This window comes from Rhynchophorus ferrugineus, unplaced genomic scaffold (genome assembly GCF_030347505.1).
Source record: "Rhynchophorus ferrugineus isolate W39M unplaced genomic scaffold, kcgeb_rfMv2 rfM11, whole genome shotgun sequence".
Taxonomy (NCBI): Eukaryota; Metazoa; Arthropoda; class Insecta; order Coleoptera; family Curculionidae; genus Rhynchophorus; species Rhynchophorus ferrugineus.
This window is the reverse complement of record NW_027472590.1, coordinates 23,319,742-23,333,949: the sequence shown is the minus strand read 5'-3', so window position 1 is coordinate 23,333,949 and position 14,208 is coordinate 23,319,742. Positions and strand designations below refer to the sequence as shown.

The following is a 14,208-nucleotide window of genomic DNA, read 5'->3' as shown; positions in this document are numbered from 1 at the left end:
GCTGGAAGAACTATATAAAAGAAGAAAAGAACTGGAATTGAAATATGGAAAATGTACTGGCTAATTGGAAGGAAATCACAATTATCAGTACATAATAAATTGCTATTATATAAGCAAATACTGAAACGTATATGGACATACGGTGTTCAATTATGAGAATGTTCTGCAAAGAGTAGCATAAACAAAATACAAACAAAAATGTTTTCGGAACAAAGTCCTGAGAGATATTGTGGGTGCAACCAAATACTATAGGACTGGCTACCTACATCGAGACCTTCAGATACCCATAGTCTGTCAAGAAATCAAGAAAATGTCAAGGGGGCATGTGGAAAGACTCCATTCTCATGAGAATATTGAAATATTGCAGCTTTTGGATAACACCAGAACAGGACACAGACTCAAAAAAATCATCTGACAATCATCTTGTGTAGTGTTGTGTAGTGAGGTGCATATAATAAAAAAAAATTTAGCAGTGACATGTATAAACATTATTTCACTAGAGACTGAGATAGGGTCGATGGGCATTCCTATTTATATACCTAGATTTAAGTTATCATAAAGACAAATTGTAGGTTAGACGGAAACGACTAGTAACAATGTATTATTTAAATAAAATGAAAAAAAAACTTCGTGTATCAACTTCGAGGTTACGTAGCGATAAGCATTGATAATTAATCGTAGAGCTTTGGTTCTATGGGGTGAAAATTTGGGGTTCCAAACCCCATAGATCCAAATTAGATTTATAATTGACTGATGAACTAATACATTTGATTTTAGATCAAGTTGAGAGTATGTTACGACTAACAGTTACTTGATTTTGTGTCTGATCTGTATTCTCTGATGTTTCCAGTTTAAGCTACCATCAAGATGTATGTTTCACAGGTGATATAATTAGGTTTTGTTCGTTCGTTACAAATCAGAATTATCACGGCCAGATTTCGATGTATTAAGCTTATTAAGCTGTATGTTCCAGTTTCTAGTCCACTTGTAGATCTTGTTTGTCGATCCGACCATTTGTACTTTATCTGTAGCCTTAGACAGAGATATATAATTTTTTTTGTTATAATAACTGTGTCGTCGGCAAATGTTTCCATGTTTTCTTGTTGTTGGAATATCACATATATAGCTTATGGAACAGTGTAGAGCGGATACAAGAATAGTCCCAAGATCGATTGTGGAACGAAAGAATTACAAAATTATCCGAACCAAAAATAGTTATAAGGCTAAACTAATAAATGAGGACCTAGAAAAATACATAATACATGTACAAAAGGAAAACATAACTAACCAAAAAAGAGGAAATTATGGCTCTATAGCTGCCTTAGTTACAAATAATCATATAAACCACAGGAAATCACAAGGATTGTAATCAATAAGTAAAAGTGAAAATAAGCTCATTGAAAAATAAAGATATAAAGAAAATTTAAAAGTTAATAAAATACTCAAAATCATGGCCCTAAGAGATGTAGTTGTTGGGAATGGATTTTCACGCGGGACCCATTTTTTTTTTTGTAAATGTATGACGCCAGCAGTTGACAATCATTCCGAGGTAATAATTTGCTCATCTTGTAGATTAGTCCCAAATGCCATACCCGGTCAAAAGCTTATGAAACGTTCAGGTTCAGAATATTTTAGAGCAGTATTTATTTTTTTCAAATGTATTTTCAGCAACCGCTGTTATTCTGTGCACTTGATCGATTATTGAGTGGTTCCTCTTTGATTTTAGATCAAGTTGAGAGTATCTTCCGACTAACCAGTATAGTTGTTTTATTTTGGTTCTAATGTGTTTTCCTTTTTGTCTAACGTGATGCTTTTCTACAAATGTTGTACAGTTGCTCCTGATGACGACTAAGAGTAATAAAATTTAAAAAAAAATTAAGGATTACCGATATAGTACCCAAATAATCACTTCCTAAAATAGACACAAATGATCTTAAAACGAACGTTATATTTCCAAACACGCATCGTCATTAATACAGCCACAACAACAACAACCAAAAAAACAAAACAACGGAATAAATACTTAACCAGAAGGAGCGAAAGACACAAGAGGAAAAAAAAGCCTAAACATTATCTCATGCAAATTACGTATCAGTCGAGGTAGTTGGGAAGGTGCAGGCGCTTCCGCGAACTTTAGATTCAAGGAGAACGGGCTCTCGGCGTCTTTATATAAGTTTTGCCAATCAAGAATCAGCTTTTGGACCCTGATCTACCAGTTTCGAGAGCCGGCTTCCACGCGGGCGAGAGACACAGGCCGGGAAAAAAAACCTTAAAATTACTTTCAAATTTTCCTTTTTTGCCGGTTCCATTGTAAGAAATCAGAGAGGAAATTTTTTTAAAACTAATTACATCTTACATTAGATAAGCTTAGTACAATCTTAATATAAAAGTTAATTTATTGGTACTGATATATTGTACTTGTATTAATAGACAAGCATGATGACAAAAAATAAACTATTTGATGAAGATGAAGTTAAGTATGCACTATACTATATAAGTTCGTGTGGTTTGGTTGGTTTCAATTCAATTATTGCGTTTTGTCCAGTAGTTGTATTGGTTCCATGTTGCTGTTATTTTACAACCTTATTTCATATTTTATGGCGACATCTATGGTTTGATATTTAAGTGCAACTCCATATTTGCACCCCATAGGTCCAAATTGGGTTTATAATTAACTGATACAGCAATGTTTTTGATTTTAGATCATGTTGAGAGTAACTTCCGACTAATCAGTATAGTTGCTTGACTTTGAGTCCAAACTATTTTGCTTTTTATTCAAAATGATGTTTCTGATCCTGCAATAGAGATAGATGCCGATATATTTAGCTGATTCTACTTCAGGAGTCAGCTATCCGTCAAGTGATATAATTAGGTTTTGTGTTACTTTGCCGCTGCACAAAATTAACATGGACCAATTTGGAGCTATTGTATTTTCCGGTTTCTAGTTCATTTGTAGACTTTGTTGGCTACTAGTTGTACTTTGTCATGATAACTGTGTCGTCGGCAAATGTTCCAAGTCCTGTTTAATTTGTTGTTGGGATATCTGAAGGGTAGAGCAGATGCATGAGTGACCACACCAAGACATTACCCTGGAAAACTTCAACCGAAATAGATTTAAGTGTTGAGAATTCGTGCGAGGCTCGCAGACATAAAGTTAATTGCGTTAAAGATATATATTAGGTGGTTGCATGTACTCTGATCATATTTTCGCTTTAAAAATGCATTTATAGAGAAAATTTGGTAGAATGTATATTAATCAAAATAATTTCCATTATTTTCTGCGACTTTTCTCTATGTTTCTACCATGGTGGCAATACTCTGTCTAAAGAACAATATTGGTTTAGCAATGTCCCAATCATTTTTAAACCATGTCCAGTCAAGCCATTCTGCATCGATCTAAACAAGTGATAATCAAGAGGCGTTATGTTTGGTGAATATGTTGAGTATAGCAGGACTTCCAATTCGAACTGCTACCGCATATATTTCGCTTATTTTTGAAGCTTTCGCCAAGTGTTCACTGTTGCTGTATTTTTTGTAACAATGCATTTCATCATTTATTTATGAGCTGTGATGGGAAGACTCTCCTAGAATAACTCATGGAAGTAAGTAACACTATTTGAGAGCTAAGGTTATTAGAAGAAACAAAAAATTACGCTTTCATGGACTTACACATTATTTTGATCATATTGAGGTGACAAACAGAAAATAATTTTAATTTTGGTTACCCATGTAATATATTAATGCAATGTTGTTATGTTTTTTTTTATTTTAGACCATTTTGTTTTCATGTTTCAAAAGAATCTGTGGGGAAACATATATTATAATGTTTCTAATTATTCTTTAAAATTCTAATGTGTACTGAACAACTTCTGCTAATTCTAATATTGAACTTATTTTCTTGACATATTTTCCTTATTCATAGATTAAGGTAAATAATCCCTGAAATGCAAAGAACAAACCTTTCTGTATTTATGTAGGAACTCTTAAGATATTTCCATGAGTTTATCGTTTTTTACTTTTAGAAACCATTTCTGGACTAGAGCAGAATTCAGTTTTCACCACCGGTAACAATACCATGCAAATAACCTATTGTTGCCATTAGATCAGCATTTTATACGTGAATAAATACCTTTTAATTCATACAACACAAAAGATCCAGGTTTTTGGATCATTCCCATAGTCCGCAAGCGATTGGAAATGGGTTCTTGCGTTACTCCCATAAAAAAAAATTGCGAAAATTATTTGCGTTTTATAATTACGATTATCGAGTAATGCTTTCAAATGCTTTTGGCTGTTCAGAAGGTTTCTGACACATATTGAAAAGTGCAACCTGTCCAATTATATTTAATACACAGTAATTCCAACTATACTAGATCATTTAAAATTAATAATTATAGACCCGATATACTAAATGTATTTTATAATCAATTATAAAAATATATCCATTATGCCTATGATTTTTAGTGGCACAAAATTATTTCAAATGAAACGATAACTCGAATTGGTAATATCGCACTCAGCTCGAAAATATTAAAAATATAATTGTTTATTTTATAAAATTTAGGTTATGTAAATCATTTCATTCATTAGTTTAATATACATTAAAGTTTTTAACGCACAAAATTAATAACATTTATTTTTAGATTCCCAAGGCCAAAGAAAAATAAACGCTGTTATTATCTGTATCGTCGGTAAGTATTGCAACAATAATATATCAATTTTAATGTGATTGTCTTAGTAAAGATTGTCTTTTTAATATACAATCGTTGATATTTTTGATAAATCAGACGCCTCGAGAGCTGATATTTAGTTTATTAATTAAAAAAGTCAGCCATCCATTGATAATATATTTATTACAAATATATCTTTGCAATTGTGAAATTTATTTCTGGAAAATAATAACATCTGAAAGTATTTTTCAAAATAAAATAGTAAAGCTTTTCTCTTATGTTCTTTTCTGATTAATTGCGTTTCATTAGCAATAGTTCTGATTATTTACGTGTATATTAAGATAAAAATGATAAGAGTACTAAAATATTATACATTATTATTAATTAAATATTATATATATATATATATATATATATATATATATATATATATATATATATATATTTATATATATATCAAAAAATTTCTACAATTTCTAAAATTAAAATAAAACTGAAATTAAAATTGTGTAGTACAATTTTCATCTTCCATATTATAATAAATGTTATATGTAGAACTTTATATCAACATTTTAAATATTAAGATAATTTCGAAATGAAAAACAAAATATGTAAGTAATTATATATCATTATATAAATAAGCCAAAGTTATAGTTCTTGTAAATTATGATATATTTGAAGAGTGTAATAGAAAAGAATATATATTCTCGAATTCACAATTTAACCTAAAACCTCTCTTGAAACTCAAGTTTATCTATACAATGTTCATTTACAATAATATAATAAATATAATATGAAGAGCATATTTAATCACTACATAGTATAAAACAAAGTCGCCTTTTCTGTCCCTATATCCCTATGTGCGCTTAAATCTTTAAAACTACGCAACGGATTTTGATGCGGTTTTTTTCAATAGATAGAGTGATTCAAGAGGAAGGTTTATATGTATAATATATACATAATATACTAAGGCAACATTGCTAATTTTAGAGTTTTCTAACGTGATGTCGTAAATGAACCTATTTTTTTAGGCTTATTTAGCAATTAGCAAAAACGCTGCCTAACCCTACGAGTTAGATCAAATTAATGTACTACAGTATTGTACACCATAAAAAGGTCTACAAAAAAGTCCGCGATGGTATATGTTTATCTTTTAGGGATAACCCACATTAACCATTTTTATTGTTTACTTTTTACGTGAGAAAATGGCTTATTTACGAAGCTATTTTAAGCAATACGGCATTAATCCTTATCGAATTAAGTACCTTAAATACAGTGTGCAATTAATATAGATCAATATGGTTCCTTACAGCATGTAAATTAAACAAATATTTTCGGAGATATTACAAATTTAAAATTTGCGTTTAAAAATGTGTAATGTAATAAAAATTGTATGAATTTAGATATTCCAAAGATAGCAGGAAATCTTCATAGTAAGTATAGGGGAAGAGGAATTGTTTTACTCCAAATTTAATGCGTGCAGGCCAAGGGCAGTAATGAATGAACCAAAAATACTGGATCGATTTTAATCATGTTTTCATTGAGTGACATAGGCATATATATTTTATGCCCGTGCAAAGTCGGAGCGGGCCGCTATATTTTTATATACAACGTTCATATTTTTTCTGTAGTGTATTTAATTTAGTATCAGCATTGCACCCGTGCGAAGCCGGGGCGGGTCGCTAGTTATATAATAATTTGAAAGGTAAAAGGAAAAAATTAAACAATATGTAATTATTCATAAATATATAAACATTACAATAACAAACTCAGTTTTAACAAACCAAATTTACTAACAAACTTATTGTTTCTATAAATTATTCTATATTTAAAGAGTATATAATATATATAAAATATACATTTTCGAATTCACATTTTTTTTATTAATCTCTTGGAACTTAAGTATTATAATATTATTTACGTTATATATTCTAACAATATGTAGAAGATCGTTTCAGTAAGTGATCTGCTGTGCAAACTTATAATCTAAATCTTATTCTAAATACCATTTTAACTTAATCTAAACTCTATCCAAATTTATTCTAAAAACTTATTCTAGAAGTTATTATATCTCATTTTATGTATCCATTAAACAGTCCGTATGGTGGTTTACGTTTGAGCCTACGCACTTCACTGCCATCGCGCATATTTAACTGTTTGGCGAGTGCATTGGGTTGTCTTACAGAGTACTTCGCACCAACACTTCGAATCACACTCGTTATGGGTTCTAAGAGGATATCGCGCTGAATCAGTTTGTTGGAGACGTAATATGGAGCATCGACGATGACTCGCAACACTTTATTCTGGAACCGCTGGAGGATATCTAAATTAGATTTGCTAGTAGTATCCCACAGTTCAATACCGTAGGTGAAAATGGGCCTAAGTATTGATTTATACATCAAAACTTTGTTATCTAATGATAAATTAGATTTACACCATATCAGCCAATACATTTGATTTAGCTGCTTGTGTTTTGTCACTATATCTTTTCTCCGTGTTAAACATCGATCAAAATTCATTCTAAGATATTTAACGTTATCTGCTTGCGGTAGTTTATAATTATTTATTTTTACTGAGGGTCAAGTTCTTTTACAAAGGGTGAATGTCACACGGATATATTTTGTCTCACTTGCTCTGATACGCCATGTTTTCAACCACAATTCGACTTTGTTAAGATGAAGTTGAAGATTTCTTGTGGCTGATATTGGATCCTTGTGTGATGACAAAACCGCTGTATCGTCAGCATATGTTGCAACAGTAGTGTTTTTTGAGGTCGGTAGGTCAGCTGTATACAATAGATATAATAGTAGACCAAGAACACTGCCCTGCAAAACACCTAAATATATTAAATAGAGGTCAGTGTATTAGTCAACCTGTTTCACAAAGAAGTGTCTGTCTGTGAGGTATGATTTGAGTAGTTTTAGTGCGTATGGGGCAAAAGCTTTTTCAATTTAACATGCAGTCCAGTGTATCACACCTTGTCGAAGGCCTGAGAAATATCGAGAAATACAGCGGAGCAATATTTTTTAACATTTGGATTTTTATTAATTTTTTTGGCTAATCTATTTATTTGTTCTGTTGTTCCGTATTTATTATGGAAGAGAAATTGATGGTCTGGAATAATATTTCTCTCTTTTATGATAATTTTGAGTCTTAATATACAGTTTTTCATACGATAATAAGAATCATGATGATTGAGCCACTTTCCGTGTGTTAGGAAAGTAATTTAGTCTAACGTGACATTACATATAAACGTTATTAGAGAGAGCTTCTCTGAAAGCTCTTTTAGGATTCTTCCAGTAATTAGGTCAGAGTCAGGGGCTTTTTTAGCATTAAAATTCACAATTTAACCTAAAATGTCACTGAAGTTGAGTATTATTAATTTAACTAGATTTATTGGATTCAATGTTCATCTTCTGTAATAAATATTTTATAATATAATTAAATATTTGTATTAATATAATTTTTTAAAGGAAAAAATAGAAAATAAAGCAATATATAAGATTTTTTATAACATATTTATTATATATGCTTAATACTTACTGCAATCTTAATTATAAACTAGTTTATTACTACATTTCATTTGTACTTGGATTAATTCACAAACAAGACGATTGCGAGAAAATACATTAACATGTATTCCCGAATTATAAAATTATAATAACTCATAGCTATAGTTTACATTAAAGGTATACACATTATATAAGTTCGTATGGTTTGGTTCGCTTCAATCTCCTAACACACTGCGCGCTGTCTAGCAGCTGTATTGCTTCCACATTAGTATGATTTAGTAATCTTCTTTCGTGTTTCTTGGATAACTCCACAAATCCATTGGATTTACAGGTCATCGTGCAGTTCTTCGTTGGTTACGCAGCGATAAGTATTGGCAATCAATCGAAGAACCTTGTTTCGATAGCGTTGGATGACTAACTGATTTAAATTTTTATTGCAACCCTATATTTGCACCCCATAGGTCCAAATTGACTTTATAATTGTCTTATAAATCAACCTATTTGATTTTAGATCAGGTTGAGAGTATCTTCCGACTAACCAGTATAGTTGTTTTATTTTGGTTCTAATGTGTTTCGCTTTTTGTCTAACATGATGTTATATGTAAGATAACAAATATATATTATTTATGAATTTATAAGCATTACAGTAACAAATCAAAGTTATACTGCTATAAATACGTTTGATAAAGTGTGTTCCACACTACGCCTATTTTTATGTGATGCCCCTCTAAGATCTTGTCCACAAACATCAATGTATCTTTACAATACAATAAAATATCTATACAATTAGACACACCTTAAATTGAACATACTAACTGAACGCTCTCATCTCCCATCACTTTCGATTACATTGTCCTATAAACAAAATCCTATCGCATTTACCGAAGCTTCAACGAGTGACTTTTAAGATTACATTCTATAACATTATTCTATTTGCAAGCTGATCATCTTTACGAATTAATAAGTTCAATCTTTTCAAATTGTCACTGCCTCAATTATCTTGGATTTCATCTAATGGAGTTATATCGCTCTCACTCTTTACCTCCATCTCAAATTTTAGTAAAGTTAGTTATGTTGATGTCTAGCTATTTGGCTAGCCGGGAAGATATTTCATGAAATTGTGATGCTCCTCAAAGGTAAGACCGATCATCATGCCTCTAACAGGCTCAGGTAAACGAGGGTATGAATATTCTGAACGGAAGGAAGTACACGCAAGAAGTAACGTGTGCTCAAAGATGCCTATGTTGTGTGTGTTCTATATTAGTGATACGACAGTATTAGCAGAGAACAACAACCAACAATGGTTGGTGTAGGAGACCAATTTAAATTCAGGTTATCCTTTGAAGAACATGTCCACCAGTGAATATCAATCATCGTCAACTCCCCCAACCAGAGCATGTTAAATATCTTGGTATGCACTTAGATCGACGCCTAACCTGGAAGAAGCACATACTCTCTAAACGGAAACAACTAGGACTAAAATTATATCAAATGTATTGGCTCATTGGGCGCAAATCCAAGTTATCATTAGATAACAAGGTATTGCTGTATGAGTCTATACTCAAGCCCATTTGGGCATATAGAATTCAACTATGGGGTACCGCTAGCAAATCTAATATATCCATCATTCAACGGTTCCAAAATAAGGTGTTGCGTGCCATTGTTGATGCTCCGTACTATATTTCAAATAAAGTGATACAACGCGATATTCCTCTAGAACCTATAACGAGTGTAATCCAACGTGTTTGTGTGAAGTACTTCGAAAGAGTGTCAGTGCATCCCAATGTACTCGCTAATCAGCTAAATATGCGACGTGATAGTGAAGTGCGTAGACTAAAACGTTTAACACCACCTGATCTGATTACTGGACATATGTAGACTTTAGAATAAGCATTAGAATAAGACTAATTAATTAAGATAATATTTTATACAGAAGATTTCTTAATGAAGTGATTTTCTACATGCCATGTATATATAATATAGACTGAAGAAATACTTATTGCGAATAGGGCAGATTGTGGACTCACGAAGAGTAATAAAAAAAGGTTATCCTTTGAACTAATTTGTTTGATTATATAGCACCCTATAGAATTAAAAAGCGTTAAAAATGTGTGAAACACTAATTATATTGCTAATATAATAAGATTAAAAAAATCTAAATTCTGATGATTGATGATTCTAAATTACTTTTAGCATTTATATAAACACTAGTCTATTATCTGTACTGAATTTAACTGCATTGTTATATTGTTTATCTCTACAGCACCATTAGAAAACATCCTTTATCATGTTTGTCATTTCTGATTAAGTCTAATTATAACTTAGTTAAGTAGATTTCCTACAATAAAAATTTCTCTTGAACAGATATTATTTATTTTTTATCGCTGTCCAAACAGATCGTAAAATTAGAACGACTTTTCGAGGTTTCCTTGAATTTCTTCTTTATAATTGCGTTTGGAAGTACTTTCAAGTTTTAGTTAATTATTAACCAGCAATTTCTTATCATATAGTCTTATGACTCATTTCACTATTACTAATTGTTTTCTATTCTAATTTCCTTCTATTTAATCTAATAGTTAGTTTAAGTTTTCAAATAAGTACTATTATTGTTGGAAAGTGTTTATGAGTTGCTGCCTTTCTTCAATTTTTTTTGTTTTTTATTCCATTCTCCACCATATAGTTATGAAATGTAAGGTCTTAAAACAATAATATTTTCTATTTTCAACAACCGCTCTTACTCTGTGTACTTGGTCAATTATTCCTTGGTGATTTCGAAATCCAAAGTGGAAATCTCGTAATTCTCTAAATGATTTAAACGTTTTAATATCAATATCTCAAACAATTTTGATATCGCAGGTAGCAGTTAAATGGTCTAATAAGATCCGACTTGTTCTGCCGGTTTGTTAGGTTTTTTAAGCGCAATTATTTAAGCCACCTTGAAACATTCCGGAATATGCTTCAGTCTCAACAGGCATTGGCATCTCTATGGCAATTTCCTGTAGAAATCAGGTTTACAGCTACATCGGGCTGATAAACAGCATTTATATCTACTAGAGATTCCATATCATTCGGTTGGAATACTTAGCAAAATGTCCTGCGATTAATTCAGCATTTTCATCTTTGCGTCGAACCCATTCCAATTCGAAATCGAATTTAACCTAATAATTGATCTTTTAAATCTCCAGTTACTCTCCATAGCGAGCAATCTTTGTTTGCTTCCGAGCTTCAATCACGTACATATTTTTAGAAAATTATGTTTATATTCTTTCATCTTATGATTTGTCTGATTATTTATTGTATTAAATATTGCTTTATCTGCAGCATCTCTGTTTCTGTGTCACTCTACTAGCTTTATTTTATCAATTTTCTAATTTTGACGGGGTAATTTACCTCATATTCTGATTTCTCTAATATGAGGTAGCTTACTTTGCAATATTTGCTCAATATTTATCAGGTTTGCTGCTCAGAATCGTCTATTATTGTGAGTTTTACGTTTAAATTATACAGTTAATGGTTGAAGCTTTACAACAATGTAAAATATAGCTTCTTCATGAGAAATCATTTCATAGATTGATATTTTTTAATACAATTACTTCTATTAGATATATTTAGTAAAACTTGCAGAAGACAAGATGAGTGTGGAATATATACATAATTGTGGCTGTTAAGATGTATTTTTCAGTCTTTAGTCCATCTTGTACATATTAGAAGTTATAACGCCTTGAAAATGGATATTCCAGAAGGTCGTCGTTAAAATTAGCTTTTTTTGTTTTCAAAAAGAGAAAAATGTGGCGTGATAGTATAATGAACCATTTACATAAGATTAGGCAACAAAAAAACTAGCTACTTGTGTTAATTTAGTTCGCCACGTAAATTAATAGTGAAAAATATAATTGATTTAATACAGAATAATAGAGAATAATAATTTAATAATAATGAATTAGGTTTGGGTACACAATACATTAACTCCTATGAAAATTATCAAGAATAAACTAGACTATCAAAAGTTAAGGCAAATATTTGATATATTCTTACGTTATGTACATTCATAGTTGCTATTTGATTGGGTTCGTATACTAAATAAGAGATAATTCAATGGCTTGGTATACAATAGATTGAATTAAATAAATATTATAGCCTATTGTGGAAACGAGCTTTATATATTTAGTAGCAGAAAATCATATAGCTTACCAAGATCAGCGAAATCATATTTCTTGCATTACTTTATTTTATTTGGACATATGGAATCGAACTATGGGGTACCGCTAGCAAATCTAATATATCCATCATTCAACGGTTCCAAAATATGGTGTTGCATGCCATTGTTGATGCTCCGTATTATATTTCAAATAAAGTGATACAACGCGATATTCCTCTAGAACCTATAACGAGTGTAATTCAACGTGTTTGTGTGAAGTACTTCGAAAGAGTGTCAGTGCATCCCAATGTACTCGCTAATCAGCTAAATATGCGACGTGATAGTGAAGTGCGTAGACTAAAACGTTTAACACCACCTGATCTGATTACTGGACATATGTAGACTTTAGAATAAGCTTTAGAATAAGAATAATTAATTAAGATAATATTTTATACAGAAGATTACTTAATGAAGTGATTTTCTACATGCCATGTATATATAATATAGACAGAAGAAATACTTATTGCCAATAGGGCAGATTGTGGACTCACGAAGAGTAATAAAAAAAACTCTATTTTATAAAATATATATATTTCTCGAGAAGATGTTGTGAGAAGATATATGAGAGAAGAGTTTATTAAAATAGCGTAAGCTGAATTATCTTTTTGTAACTATGTTGTTATCTAATGTCTTTAATTAGGCTTTATTTATTATATATTATCTTGATCATGCATGTCTTTTCTCAAAGCCAATAAAGTCGATCTGAGAATTAATAAACATAAATTGCTTTTTTGTAATATCCTTAATCATTTTATTATTATTTCTTATATTAGATATGTTTAATACAGTCATAATTTACAAAACAATTGATTACGATTGTCCTGCTTGCACGACTTGCATCAATGCACAACAAGACGAGCGAGGAATAAATACTTTAATATATAAAGTTAACTCTTAAGAGACATACTAGGGAGGTGGGCCCCAGAGAAAAATATCGATATGTGGATATATCGAAGACTAAAAAACATCGATATTTCTTTTTAAATATATCTATATTTTTTTGCAACAATTAGAAAAAATATCTATATTAAAAAAATACTGGAAAACAAAAAAAAGATATATTGTTTCAAAAAAATATCAATATTAGTACAAATTCTTTAAAAAACATTTTTAACAAACATTTGAATCTAAGTACCAAAAACTTAATATTCGATGTTTATTGTATATTATACTTTTACTTATTTTATTATTTATTATTATATATTTTCGCTTACATACTTCAGAAGTTGCTTCCAAGTTGCTATGATTTAGTAACCACCTTTCATGTTTTAAGATAAAGTCTTGGATAATTTCACAAATCCATTTGATTGCTAGGTCATGGTTAATATTGGTTACATAGATGACTAAAATTCGCTTTCTTCAAATATTTATCTTATAAATCCCTTCGTATGACTCCGAGAGGTAGACACAGCCTGACGTCCGTATACTGTATACAAAGTAAGGTGGGTATTGTTAATTAAAACGATTAAACGATAATTTCGAGATGCTCCAACCGTGTATATAAAAGAGAGAGACACATCGTTAACAAATATTATATTAGTGTATAAAAAACACTAGAAAACTAGTTAAATTCTTACGACTCACATGTCAACCATAGATGCTTTTGCATTAAAACACACACCATATATTATTATATAACATTTTTATTCGCTAAATAACTTTATATGCAATCTGTTCGCGAAGATTGGTTACCTAACAGTGATTCCCGGACATCGAATCGATTTTAAATATATGCTAATGATATGAAAACAAAAAAAGCAACATGTTTATACTTTCAATAGTTAATTATAGCAAACAAGATCTTAAATATAAATAGTCGCGTGAATTC

General features: G+C 30.7%; 1 protein-coding gene across 1 annotated transcript in view; it reads left to right on the top strand.

Moving 5' to 3' along the window:
* Positions 1-4,648: 4,648 nt before the first annotated feature.
* The window catches only part of Tis11 (Tis11 zinc finger protein), a 225,766-nt gene continuing 216,206 nt past the window's right edge, over positions 4,649-14,208 (top strand). The window contains exon 1 of the mRNA XM_076417278.1: positions 4,649-4,691. The gene's annotated coding sequence lies outside the window, so the exon portion shown is untranslated. The remainder of the gene's footprint in view (positions 4,692-14,208) is intronic.